General features: G+C 37.1%; 1 protein-coding gene and 1 long non-coding RNA gene across 2 annotated transcripts in view; one reads left to right on the top strand and one right to left on the bottom strand.

The window, feature by feature from the left end:
- LOC106095947 (Krueppel-like factor luna) overlaps window positions 1–8,480 on the bottom strand; it is a 430,118-nt gene extending 421,638 nt beyond the window's left edge. The window contains exon 1 of the mRNA XM_013263404.2: window positions 6,426–8,480. The gene's annotated coding sequence lies outside the window, so the exon portion shown is untranslated. The remainder of the gene's footprint in view (window positions 1–6,425) is intronic.
- LOC131997615 (uncharacterized) lies at window positions 2,600–5,945 on the top strand. The gene is made up of 2 exons (XR_009398305.1): window positions 2,600–3,025; window positions 5,171–5,945. It is a non-coding gene; the product is annotated as an uncharacterized LOC131997615 (long non-coding RNA).
- Window positions 8,481–12,063: the final 3,583 nt, after the last annotated feature.

The raw sequence follows: 12,063 nt of genomic DNA, 5'->3' as shown, positions 1-12,063 counted from the left end.
TGATAAGGGTCCTCCTTTCTATAGCCGAGTCTGAACGGCGTGCCGCAGTGCGACAGCTCCTTTGGAGAGAAGTTTTACAAGACATAGTACCTCACAAATGTTGCCCACATAAGGAGGGGAAAACCACCGCTGAAAAAAAAATTTTTCTGATGGCCTCGTCGGGATTTGAACCCATGCGTTCAGCGTCAAAAGCGGATATGCTAACCTCTGCGCTACGGTGGCCTCCAAGGCCTACATCCTGCAGAAATCGTTCCACGGCAGTGGTAATGGGACATACATACGAACGTTGGTGGCGCGATATTCACCAGTGTAGTGACATCGTGGCACTTGATACCTAAAAGGCATTTTATAGGCTAGTCTAGCACAGTGTTCTCCTATCACAGCTTATCGCTTTGGATGTCGCCAATAACTTCGCAGGATTTATATTGAGCTTTTTGAAGATTCTACTAGAGGAGTTGTTCAAGATGTCTTCTTTTCTGATGAATAGCGATTGTCCGCATGTGTACTACAGGACTCTGTTCTTTTTCCCTCTTTTTCATTGAAGATCTTTTGAATCCAATCTACTCGTTTGCCGATGATAGCAATCTTTCCTATTCATTCCACCCTAGGCCAATTCTTCTTGAGATTGAAGACAAAAGCCTAGATATGGAAGAAAAATTTCTCCAGGACTGGGATAAAAATTGCGGCTTCTAGGGGCTCAAGAAGTCAAATCGAGAGATTGGTTTATAAGGTTATACACCGATTTGAACCATATTGGTAGGACCTATGGAAGACGTAACAGAACACCATGTCCAAATTTCACCTCAATCGAAAAAAATTGCTGAAGATGTTAAACCAGGAGATCGGTTTACATGGGAGCTATATCAAGTTGTAAACCGATTTGGTTCATTCTTGTTGGAAGTTGGGAAGTCAGCCCAATGGTATAATAATTGCAACTTCTAAGGGCGCAAACTTTATACCACTTTAAACCACTTTATATGGGAACCATATCCCAATATGAACCGTTATGGCCCTTTTGCAATCAACCAACGACCTACATCAATAACTTTATCAGGAATATATGTAGTTTATGGGGTCCCGGATTAATAATTCGATGTCTTACAAACGGGACCAGACTAGATTAGTTTACCCCTCATTCTATGGTGCTGGATATAAAAGGAATAACATACACTGCAAAAAAACAGTTGGCCCAAAATTTAAGATTTTTCCTTATTCGTAGAATTTTAGCAATGAAAACCAGCCAAAGAACCAAAACTTTCAAATAAAGATGATATCTTTAATTTTTATTGTCTATTTACTAACGGACATGACCATCCGTTTGAAATTTTAAACGCTGATTGATTCTAACTTTACTTCATAGATAGAGAAGCAATATATGAATTATGCTCTCATAGATAAAATATGAAATTAATCTATAGTTAAAACAATCTAACTATAATTTACTCCATAAACGATTCGGCCCATGAGACTGTGGAATCAAATCAGGGCTGCGGAGTAGAGCACTCAACTCCGATTCCAGGTCTGAGTACTAAACCGGAGTCGTACAGCAGTTCGGAGTCTGGGGTAACGTGCTCAACTCCGAACCAAACTCCGACTCTGGCTAAATAGCACGACTCCGCCTTCAACTCCGACCTCAGAAACTCGACTCCGGTCACTCTGCTGCCCTGAATCAAACATGGATCTTGTTAGACTAAATCACAGGTAATCACGAATATATACTCGTATATTTGCAAACAGCCAATAAAGCTGACGGTAATTTAGGGTTCTAGTTACGCGTTTGTGGACCTAATGGTTACGAGAAACCTATAAATATCCCCTGTACGACCGATTCTGGAGTATGGTTCAATAATATGGTGCCCTTTTTACCAATTCCACTGTAATTCCATTGATTCTGTGCAAAAACAATTCGTGCTATTCTGCTTAAGGGCACATAACTGGATATTAAATACATTAGCAGCCTAAAAGGAAGAACTAAATCTGGTCAAATTGCTTATGTTGAATTGCTGACGTACAATGCTGAACTTCAACAAATATTCAATATACTTGAGGGAATGCTGAAGATCGATTTTTTATGGGAGAACATTTAGTTAAAAGGTGAGACCAGCACGAAATTTGAACTAATAAATGTTGAATAAAATCGCACAAATTTTCCGAGTAATGACCCATTTAAACGTTTTTATGCATAGAATTTAATAAATATTGTAATAAGTTAAAACTTTGCGACAACATGTATCACTTAAATATGAAAATAAGATTTTTGCTGAATTTGTTGTGGTTAAGCGTAGTTGTATATATTTTACACTGAAAATATTGTGTTTCTTGTTTTAAAGTTTCGAGCAAATGATGAGCAAACTTAATTTAATGATCATCACTTTTGTCAACTTTTTAAGCAAATATTTCCTTACGTGAAAGTTATCTTCCTTGATATTAAGGATTTTTTTCTTTTAAATGGAATTTTAATAGATCCTTAACTGAAGACAAACATCTAAAATGAAGGCAAAAAAAGTCATCTGTGAAATAAAATCAAAATCAATCATCGATCGAAATTTGAAACGAATGGTCGTCTCCCTTATTAAATAAGAAATGCAATTTTAACATAACCAAGTTTTGGGGTTTTGCCTCGTTTTCATTGCTAAAATCCTAGGAATAAGGATAAATCTTAAATTTTTGAACAACTTTTTTTCTGTGTATATAGTCAAGTCTGCAAGGTTTATAATGTGTACCCTGGTTTTGTTTTTATCAGTTATTTTATTACTATTGTCAACTGTCATGATTCATGAATTCTCATATTTTTGTATTTTAGTGTACAACTTTAAATTATTGAAGAAAGTGGTGACGAATAAACTCAACAAAAATCAATTTCCAGGAATGATAAATACTACGAAATATTCGAATGCCGTTCTGTATAGCCACCAGCGTTTACATAACAACGTTCACTTTCTACGTGCCTGGAACAAATTGCAAGTTAAAATATACAATGAAATAGCCGTGGCGTATAAACATCGCACTAAAGCTAATTTCAGCGGTTGGTATTTTTGATTGTGTTCTTCGTAGAATTTTGACATCAGGTCGATGGCTCGTTCTGAGTATTCTACCAAAAGCTGTCACATCGGTTGATCATTTCAACATACCTATTGGCTACACTCATAGAAAAAAGTTTGCTGAAAATAGCAAACACTGTCTGCTGAATGTTGGTAGTTCATGTTGCTGCTATTGTGGCAGTAGTTCCGCTATTACAGCAGTAGTACTGCAATTTCAGAGTAGCAGGCCTACTGCTAAAAAGTGCGTCGTTTTCTGAAAATAACTGCTGCTTTTTTATGAAGGGGATGTTAGAAGAAACAAGTAAAAAGGCATTAAGTTCGGCCGGGCCGAATTTTGGATACCCAACACCTCGGGTGTAAAGGTAAACCCCCTTTCGCTACTATGTGATGAAAATTGGATAACTTATGCACCAAAATTCAGCACGGACATTGAGTGGTGTAATAAATATAAGTCACATTTGAATTTTGTATTTCAAATTTCAATAAAATCGGGTAATAAATAAAGCTTTTATGAGCTTCAGACCCTTAACCGGCATATTGGTCTATATGACAGCTATATCCAAATATATTCCGATTCAAACCATATTTGGGGCGGATGGCGAGTGGCCTAAAACTACTCACTGTTTCAAGTTTCAGCGAAATCGGATAAAAAATAAAGTTATATGGGCTTCAGATCCTTTATCGGCAGATCGCTCTTTATGGAAGCTATATCTAAGAATTGTCCAATACAAAGCATATTTGGGACCGACGTCGGAAGACCTAAAACTATCCACTATTTTAAGCAGTGGATAATTTAGGTCTTCCGACGTCGGTCCCAAATATGCTTTGTATTGGACAATTCTTAGATATATCAACGAAATCCGTTCAAAAATAAAGCTTTTATGGGCTTTAGACCCTTTATCGGCAGATCGGTGTCTATGGCAGCTATATCGAAATATAGTCCGAGCTGTACCATACTTGGGTAAGATATCGGGAGCCTTAAAACAGCGCACTATTCCAAATTTCAACGAAATCGGATAAATAATAAATCTTTTATAGCCTTTGAAACCCTTATCGGGGGATCGGTCTATATGGCAGCTATATCTAAATATATTCCGATCTGAACCAAATTTGAGTAAGGTGTCGAGAGGCTTAAAATAAGTCACTGTTGCAAATTTCAGCAAAATCGGTAATAAATAAAGCTTTTATAGTCTTCAGATCCTTTATCGGGAGACCGGTCTATATGGTAGCTATATCTAAATATGGACCGATTTAATCCATATTTAGGTCATATGTCGGGAGGCTCAAAATAACTCACTGTCGCAAATTTCAGCAGACTTGTGTACTCAAAACAGCAGATTTTGTAAGTTGAAAAAGCAGTAAGAAAAGTTTGCTAATACAGCAACCCTGTGTTTTTTTATTGAAATAACAAAAACTGCTGTTTTAGCAAACATTTATGCTGTTTTCAATAACAAATGTGGTTGAGTGTAGCAAAAGTCATGACGAAAAAAGCGTTCCAAACTTCAGGCCACTCCGAAAGATAATTTGCCGACTATACAAATGAACGCTTGGGTGAAACCCAGGTAAAGAAATAAAAAATAAATATTCTCCACATAAGGTACTGCTAAGTAGCAATAAATAGGAGTTCTCATATCATTCAGCTAAAACTTGAAGCGAACAACATATAAGAGCTGACCTCCCGCTGCCCTTAAATGGCATGTTCATAAGCAAAGTTTGGAAACCGCATAATTCTTGTACATACAAAAAAATCTGTTGAAACAAAGCCAGTTGCGTGCTCTAATATTTAACTCTGGTATATAAAAAACAGTTTTTTTGCTGTTATAGCAAAATGTTTGCAATTTTCAAACAGTCTATCAACTGTTTTACTTCTTTTAAAAAGTTTTAAAGTCACATAGGTAAAAATAGTTAAACAACATTACTTTAATAAACTTAAAGTAAGACAACTATGAATGTCTGATTTAATAAAATAACAAAATTCGCAGTTTGTGAATGTGCAGAACTCCAGAACATTCAGTCTAGTCGAATTAATTGCTTAAGAAGTCAAATAAGAAGATTAGTTTATGTGGGAGTGTGGACCGATTTCATTGATACACAGTCTAATGAAAAAATGTATGGCTCTTTTCTTTTAGATCCGTTTCTGTGGTCAAGCTGCGCTAAAGGATACTAGGATACGGATACAGAAGGTATTTTGACTTCATCACCTATGGTTCCAGGCCATGTTGACCTTGTGGGCTAGGGTATACTACAACTGGACACACTGAGATGGTAATCTGATGATGATCAAATAATGGAGGGCATAAGTATCTTCTCAGACAACCAAGCAGCAAGTTAATCGGTAGAGAGAGTGAGTTTTTCTGGGCTTCACAATATCCGACTTTAATATGGTTCAGATCGGTTTATAATGTGATATGTCTGCCAAAAAGACCAATATTTTGCTCTACAACATTGAATAGTGACATATATATTAGACCACTCAATGTCCGTGCCGAATTTGGGTGCATAAGTTATAAACCCGAGGTGATGGGTATCCAAAGTTCGGCACGGCCGAAGTTAATGCCTTTTTACTTGTTGCAAATGGCATAGATCCTCACAAATCTCGCCACTATTAGGTGGCGATAATCAACGCTAAACATTTTTTTGGATATTCTCGCCAGTATTCGGACCCAGTCGTTCAGCGTTTTCAAGTACTAGGGAATGTCCTACTAAAAGAATTCAGCAAGTTTTATTGCTTCAAAAAGTAATCTTGAAAATAAACGCGAAAGGCGAATATAGTACCGGCCTTCAACCAAAAAAAAAAATCCTTTCGATAAAACTCGGTTGAAATTTTAATTAGTGAAGTATTTTGCCTTGTTTATTATAAGCATGACTATTTTTGGTGTACTTTAAATATATATTTAAAATATATTCTGCCTACTGTTGCTTGAAATCATTAAAAAATCATCATTACTAGTGCAAAAAAAATTGAAAATAACGATGCGCTGACCTATTCATTTTTGAGGTAGTTATTAAAAAAAATCTTTTTTCTCTAATTTGTTGTTGTTTTGATAATAAAATCATTTCGGGAAGGTATTTAAAACTCTCTTTGATTAATAAAAATTCTAGCATTTACTAAAGATTTCTAAATTGTTTGGCCAAAAGACTACGTAATATTTAAAATGTCTTACAACTAAATTTTTGATATAGCATTCACATTTTTAAAAGTCTCCACAAAAATGGAAAAAAACAAGGAATTTAAAAGTTCGTTTCCTTATTTAATTTCAACATTTCACAAAATTTCTTTCAAATTTCAATCAACTCTAAGATGTCTTTGGACTAATGCCACGCTGATAATAATAAATCATTGGGGTTTTATAAATAAAACGCTGTTGAAGATTTTAAAATTACCTTGTAGCCGATGATCTGTGGCATGTAATGGCTGTGAGTAGTGGGAGGGTGGGAGGCTATTAATAATCCTTTACTAAATGGTCTGGTGCAGTTAGAATAGAACAGAGTAAGTGAGAGTGGGTGAGTGTGTGAGTGAGCGAGTGAACGAACCAAACGAATTGCTTCTAATTTTAAAAACACTCCTCACAACCGTCTTTTCTCTGGCTTCGCCCACAGGAGAACACAAAATATTTCCTATTTATTTCTTATTTAAACATTTTTTAATTTTTTTATTTATGCAAGCACTTTATAATTTTTTTATGGTAATTGTTGGTGTTGTTCACTTGGTTTGTTGTTGTTGTTGTTGATGCTGATACGAATGATGCCTGACAGCTGATATCTGACAGAGATACTTCAAGAGATTATCGCAAATTGCCTTTACTCTCTCCTCTTTTCAAGGTTTATTCATTCATTTGATTGTTGACTTGCACTTTGTACTTTCTTGCTGTTATTAATTGATGATATTAAACATTTCCTTTATGCCAATTTAAATGCTAAAGAGAGGTAGGGGTAGCGAATTGCAGAGCGCGAAAGAAAGAGAACACTTTGCATTCAGAATTTCTTTTTTTTTTTTTTTTGTTTTTCTTTTATCTGACTATTGCCGTGATTTGGAGTTAAACTAAGCCAAAAGATGATGCACACAAGAACACACAGATACAACTCCGTTTTACTCGAGTAGTGACGTCGTATGGCAGTAACAAAAGAGAACACACGTAAAACAATCGCATGAAATGCGCCAGACAGACAGACGAGGGGGGCACGGGTTTGGGGAAAATGGCTTTCTTATTTTCTTCCTTTGGTTTGGTTTTATGCGAAATTTCTTTTATTTGTTTTCGTGTACTTTTTTATTGTTGTTATTGCTAAATTCATGGCTGCGCTGCGACAGAAGCGACGTTTGGCATTCACAATTGATTCGGCAAACACTGATAAGTGGCGGGCGACCAACGATGATTATTCCAAAATAGAATTTGCACTCTTTTTAAATGTTTTGCTTCCGTTTTTGGTGGCCAGGAAGGAAGAGCGAAACATAAACAAGTGCGCGTTGAACACAAAAGAAAGACACAATGTAAACAACAAACGAAATTCGACTAGTGTTGGCCAACACTCACACACCTACACACAGATACACGAAAATGTTATGTTGACTATCGTTTATGCTGACGTGACGACGTGAAAACTCTCCAGCTGCTGGAGCTGTTGTCTGAAGACCAAGTTTTTGGTGGGGGGGGGGGGTGTAGAATGGTGCTACCTCCACGTCTGCTGGTATTTTCCCCACAGTCTCTCCTAGGCCTAGCAGTCCGTTATGCTTTGAAATTCATATGCACAAATGATTCTTTGAACGCCATGCCATCTAAGCCCCCTCAACATAAACGAACACACACTGGCACTGAGGCACACTCTTATACAAACACACGTTTTCGATCGATCGGGCGGGCGGGCGGTCGGGCGAATGTCTGGAGATACGCGTTTCTCGACTATTTGTTTTGGTGAACGACGAACAGGTTTGGTGCCAACACTGTTTTGGGTTTTGTTTATATTTTTTAAGGTTTTTGTTGTTGTCGGTGTGTTTTATAATTTAAAACATTTTTTTTATGGCTCTAGAGGGGTAGTTAGATTAGTTGATTATTTTGGAGAATGTTTGATTAATAAAACATTTGCTGTTGTTATTGCTTTTGCTATTTTGTCTGAGTGAACAGCAAAGAAACGACGACACAACAACGACATTAACAACATAGCACGACGACTCCACGATTATGTTGCATGCTAGCCGGCATAAACATTTTCCACTGCAGAGTAGAGAGCCACAAAAACTTTTAGGATATAATTCTTTCACTCATCAAAATTCTGTTGGGAATTTCTTGGTTTCTCTGATTTTTTTATGTTTATCTTTGTTGTTTCACAAAAACATATTTTTTTTTTGTTTGTTCAATGCAATTCGCAATTCACTAATTAAGACAGAAACACAAAAACAACCGTCCGCGTCGGAACGTGTGCATTCGCCGGCGTTTAAAAAAAATTTGATTACAAATTTCTCTGCTATGCTGCTGGAGAAACACATTGAATGAAATCCACCATGAGTGTCTGAAAAACTCACCACCTCACTTATGGTGAGGATGAATGGAATGGAAAGAAAGAGCGCATTTGTTTACACTCTCTCCCCGTATGACGATGGCTTATAAGAATTATGCTGGCGAGAATGAAACGCCGACATCTCTTTGTGGCTGTTGTTGTACCATTTCCAATGTATTTCTCTCTCACTCGTTTTATTTGTGGGGACGAATGGATAATTATTTGTTTTGTTTATTTTCGTCTGATTCGTTTTCTGTTTCATTTCACACATCAACCGGCTCCACCACTACCACGTCCACCACCACCGGTAAAGATTTGTCAAAACTCAGTGCCGATTGGTTTCAATCAGCCCGCATTTAATTTTTCTGAGTTTTACGGCGGCCTTCAATTAAGATTTTTTTTGTATTGCAAAGAAGGATGTGTTGATACCATTATGTGTGAATATGTAAAATAACTAGTTCTACATAACTATAATCAAAAAAATACCAATATCTATGTCCAGTTTAAGAAAACAATACAAACTACAAGAGGCCAAATGGCAAATTTGTTTTACAGATATTTTCTCAAAATTGGAACCAATGTGACTTCAAATTAAATATTTTACATATCAGTCAAGATTATCATTAAGCCCTATGGAAATGATCTTCTTAATCCAATTTTAGTTCACACAAGCCGAAATTTGTAGCCGAATTTAGTGGGCTCAAAGTTTCTCGTTCTATGCTACAAGCATGTCGTTTGTCAAGTTTCATGGACGATTTAATTTATAATTTTAATTGAATCGTCCAGAATCTTTAAGCTGAAACCAACGATCAGAACACAATCTGCCAAATTACAGGCAATGTGAAGAACATTTTAAGCCTTTTATGAAATGCACTTAATAGGGCGCACCACTGATTTTAGTACAAATTGATATATAGATGTGGGTTGATCCCAGGAACACGAATATGTTTGAGGCAAACGCGTATTAACGAGTGGTTTGTAAATGTGCAAAAAAAATAGCTAAAAATTGGTTCAAATTTTAACCCCCTAACCTAAGCAATATGGGTATCAAATGAAAGCGATTGATGAGTAGATTACTAATGTGCTAGGTCTTACACCAATATATCGATTTGCTACATACACTAACCGAATGAAACAGAAGCTAAAATACCCCAATTCCACGACGGAAGTTTTAACATAACAGCTAATTTTTACCGCTATTAAATAAAAGACATGTAAAACACGTTTCGCGCTAGGTTTATTCGATCTCGAAATAATTCATACAATCGGATATTGTCCGGCTGCAGACCGTAGTTTCTATTACAAATAGAAAAACAAAAAAACCCCTATTTTTTAAGTTAGGCAGAGAAAATGTGTTTGAAAAAGAAAATTTATATTAAAAATCCGTGCTTCGTACAAAATCCCTAATTGCTTTCCATACGGCGCCCTTAAGTTGGTTCATGTCTGGTATTGTGTCCCCACCTAGGTACAGGTGTCTGAAAGCCGGACAATTAAGAAATGCTCCAACATCTCATCATCTTTCTCACATGCCATACGCATGATATCACTTCTCACACCCATTTTGCATGCCAAAAGCTATACTGGCTTTCTTACTTCCTAATAGCATCGTCTTCTCACGATGCGGATCTCCCCATATGATTTTCGTCGTCCGTTTGTCGCCCACGTCCTTAATTCGAAATGCGTCGATCCGAAAGGCTTCGAGTTAACCAAGTTTCGTACCCCCTTACTCCGCTATGACCCGGCACCCGAACGATGCGGATCTTGCCATCCTCATCGTTGATTCCAATATTACGTATATTGGCTTTAAGAAAACTGTGCAAGACAAAATTTGTAATTATCACAAAATGTGACTGAAATTCAACCGAACGTATGGGAACCTTTAAAAAAGCAAGAAGCCACTAGCAATTTAATTTTAATTTCATTTATTGATTCAAAAACTAAGCTAAACAATGCCTTATATCAAAGACAATGCCAAATATCCGAAAAATGTAAATTTTTAAGAAACCTGTTGCAATATATAGCCCTGCAACCGAAACCCCGGTTTTCAAAACCCAAACTGTTAACTAGATATAGAATACTTATAAATAATAAATTAATTAAAAACTTAGGAACCCTCCTTTATAATTGTCTCCCAATAATCGTCGCCGGTTGGCAACTCTATGTTGTACTCAAACTACAACAAGAGTGCTCCGCAACACGACTAGTTTTCTCTGTCGACGACTGACTGGTGAGTCCAGTGGTTAGTCGTTTTCGAATGGCGGGCAGGGAAGTGGAGCTCTTCGTATGGCGTTGTTCGCTCATTCGCATCCAGTTGAATGTTGTTTGTTTGTTTCACATTCCATGATTGCGTCAGCGCAATAAATGCTTTGTTGTATCTCCTCCATGGGACCTGTTGTTGTTCTTGTTGTTTTTGATGGTGGTTGTTTGGTTCTTGCTATTGTCTCCACTCCAAAACTGTTCTACTACTACAACTATGTATGCCAGTATAACACAACGAATGGATGAACCATTGCAATGGCAGGCCAAACATAGCCGAACTAAACCAAACCTTGTTGGTTGGGTTGCTTGCTTGTGTAGATTCTCGTGGGGGGATTGTGAGTGAGAGTGTGTGTATGCGAATAGTGCTACGACGGATGATTGAATCGCTCAATGTGCTATGTGGTGCGATGACTGCGTGCGTATGACAGTCTCAAGTGGTTAGTTTTCTTCAGTTTGGGTTCTTCATTAAACTTGTATCAGAAATATTTGTCTGTTTAATTGGAATAATGATCTCACTTGCTCGCTCACTGGGCCGGCCGGCTGGTCATTATTCATCTTCCGTTAATTAGATCGCCAGCTAGCCCCATAAATGACCGGCCACATTCCTAAAAATAACAATAATTCGGTCCAGGGATGTGCCAGAGATCAACCCATTTTAATCAAGCAAGGAAATAACGCAACACTGTGGGACAAAACGCTACGGTCTTTACACTAACGAGAAATAGATTGCGAGGTTCCCACTACCTCGGATCGAATTTTCTAACTTCTTTGGACGATTTCTATTTTGAGCAGACACTAAAGCTTATCCAAGTATAAGAATTTCACCTACAGATGAAATTGGTTTTACATTGGAGCTATAAATGGATGTTGAAAGTCATAATAGATGTCACTGTGAAAAATTGTATCTCAAACAGATGCGATATGCCTCTTCTAGGGGCTCAAGAGGTCAAATTAAGCGATAGTTTTATTGGCATGGTTGTTGGATTTCGTAGCAGAACTCAGCACTACAAATCTCTGTAAAAAGGATTAGAACGACACACTCTATAATGTCAACTAGTGAATAAGGGAGCTACATTAGTTAATAGATCGATTCAAACATATTTGGGGTGGATATTGGAGCACCAGAACATCACATTCATAATTTCAGCCAAAGCGTTTTACAAGGGTATTTTCTAGCGGCGCAAGAAGTCGAATCAGATGACCGGTATATGTATAGAGGGACTATATGAGGTTATAGCCGATATATGTATATGTTTGAAATCAAAACCAC

The sequence above is a fragment of the Stomoxys calcitrans genome, chromosome 5 (assembly GCF_963082655.1).
Source record: "Stomoxys calcitrans chromosome 5, idStoCalc2.1, whole genome shotgun sequence".
Taxonomy (NCBI): Eukaryota; Metazoa; Arthropoda; class Insecta; order Diptera; family Muscidae; genus Stomoxys; species Stomoxys calcitrans.
This window is presented reverse-complemented; position numbering and strand designations above follow the sequence as displayed.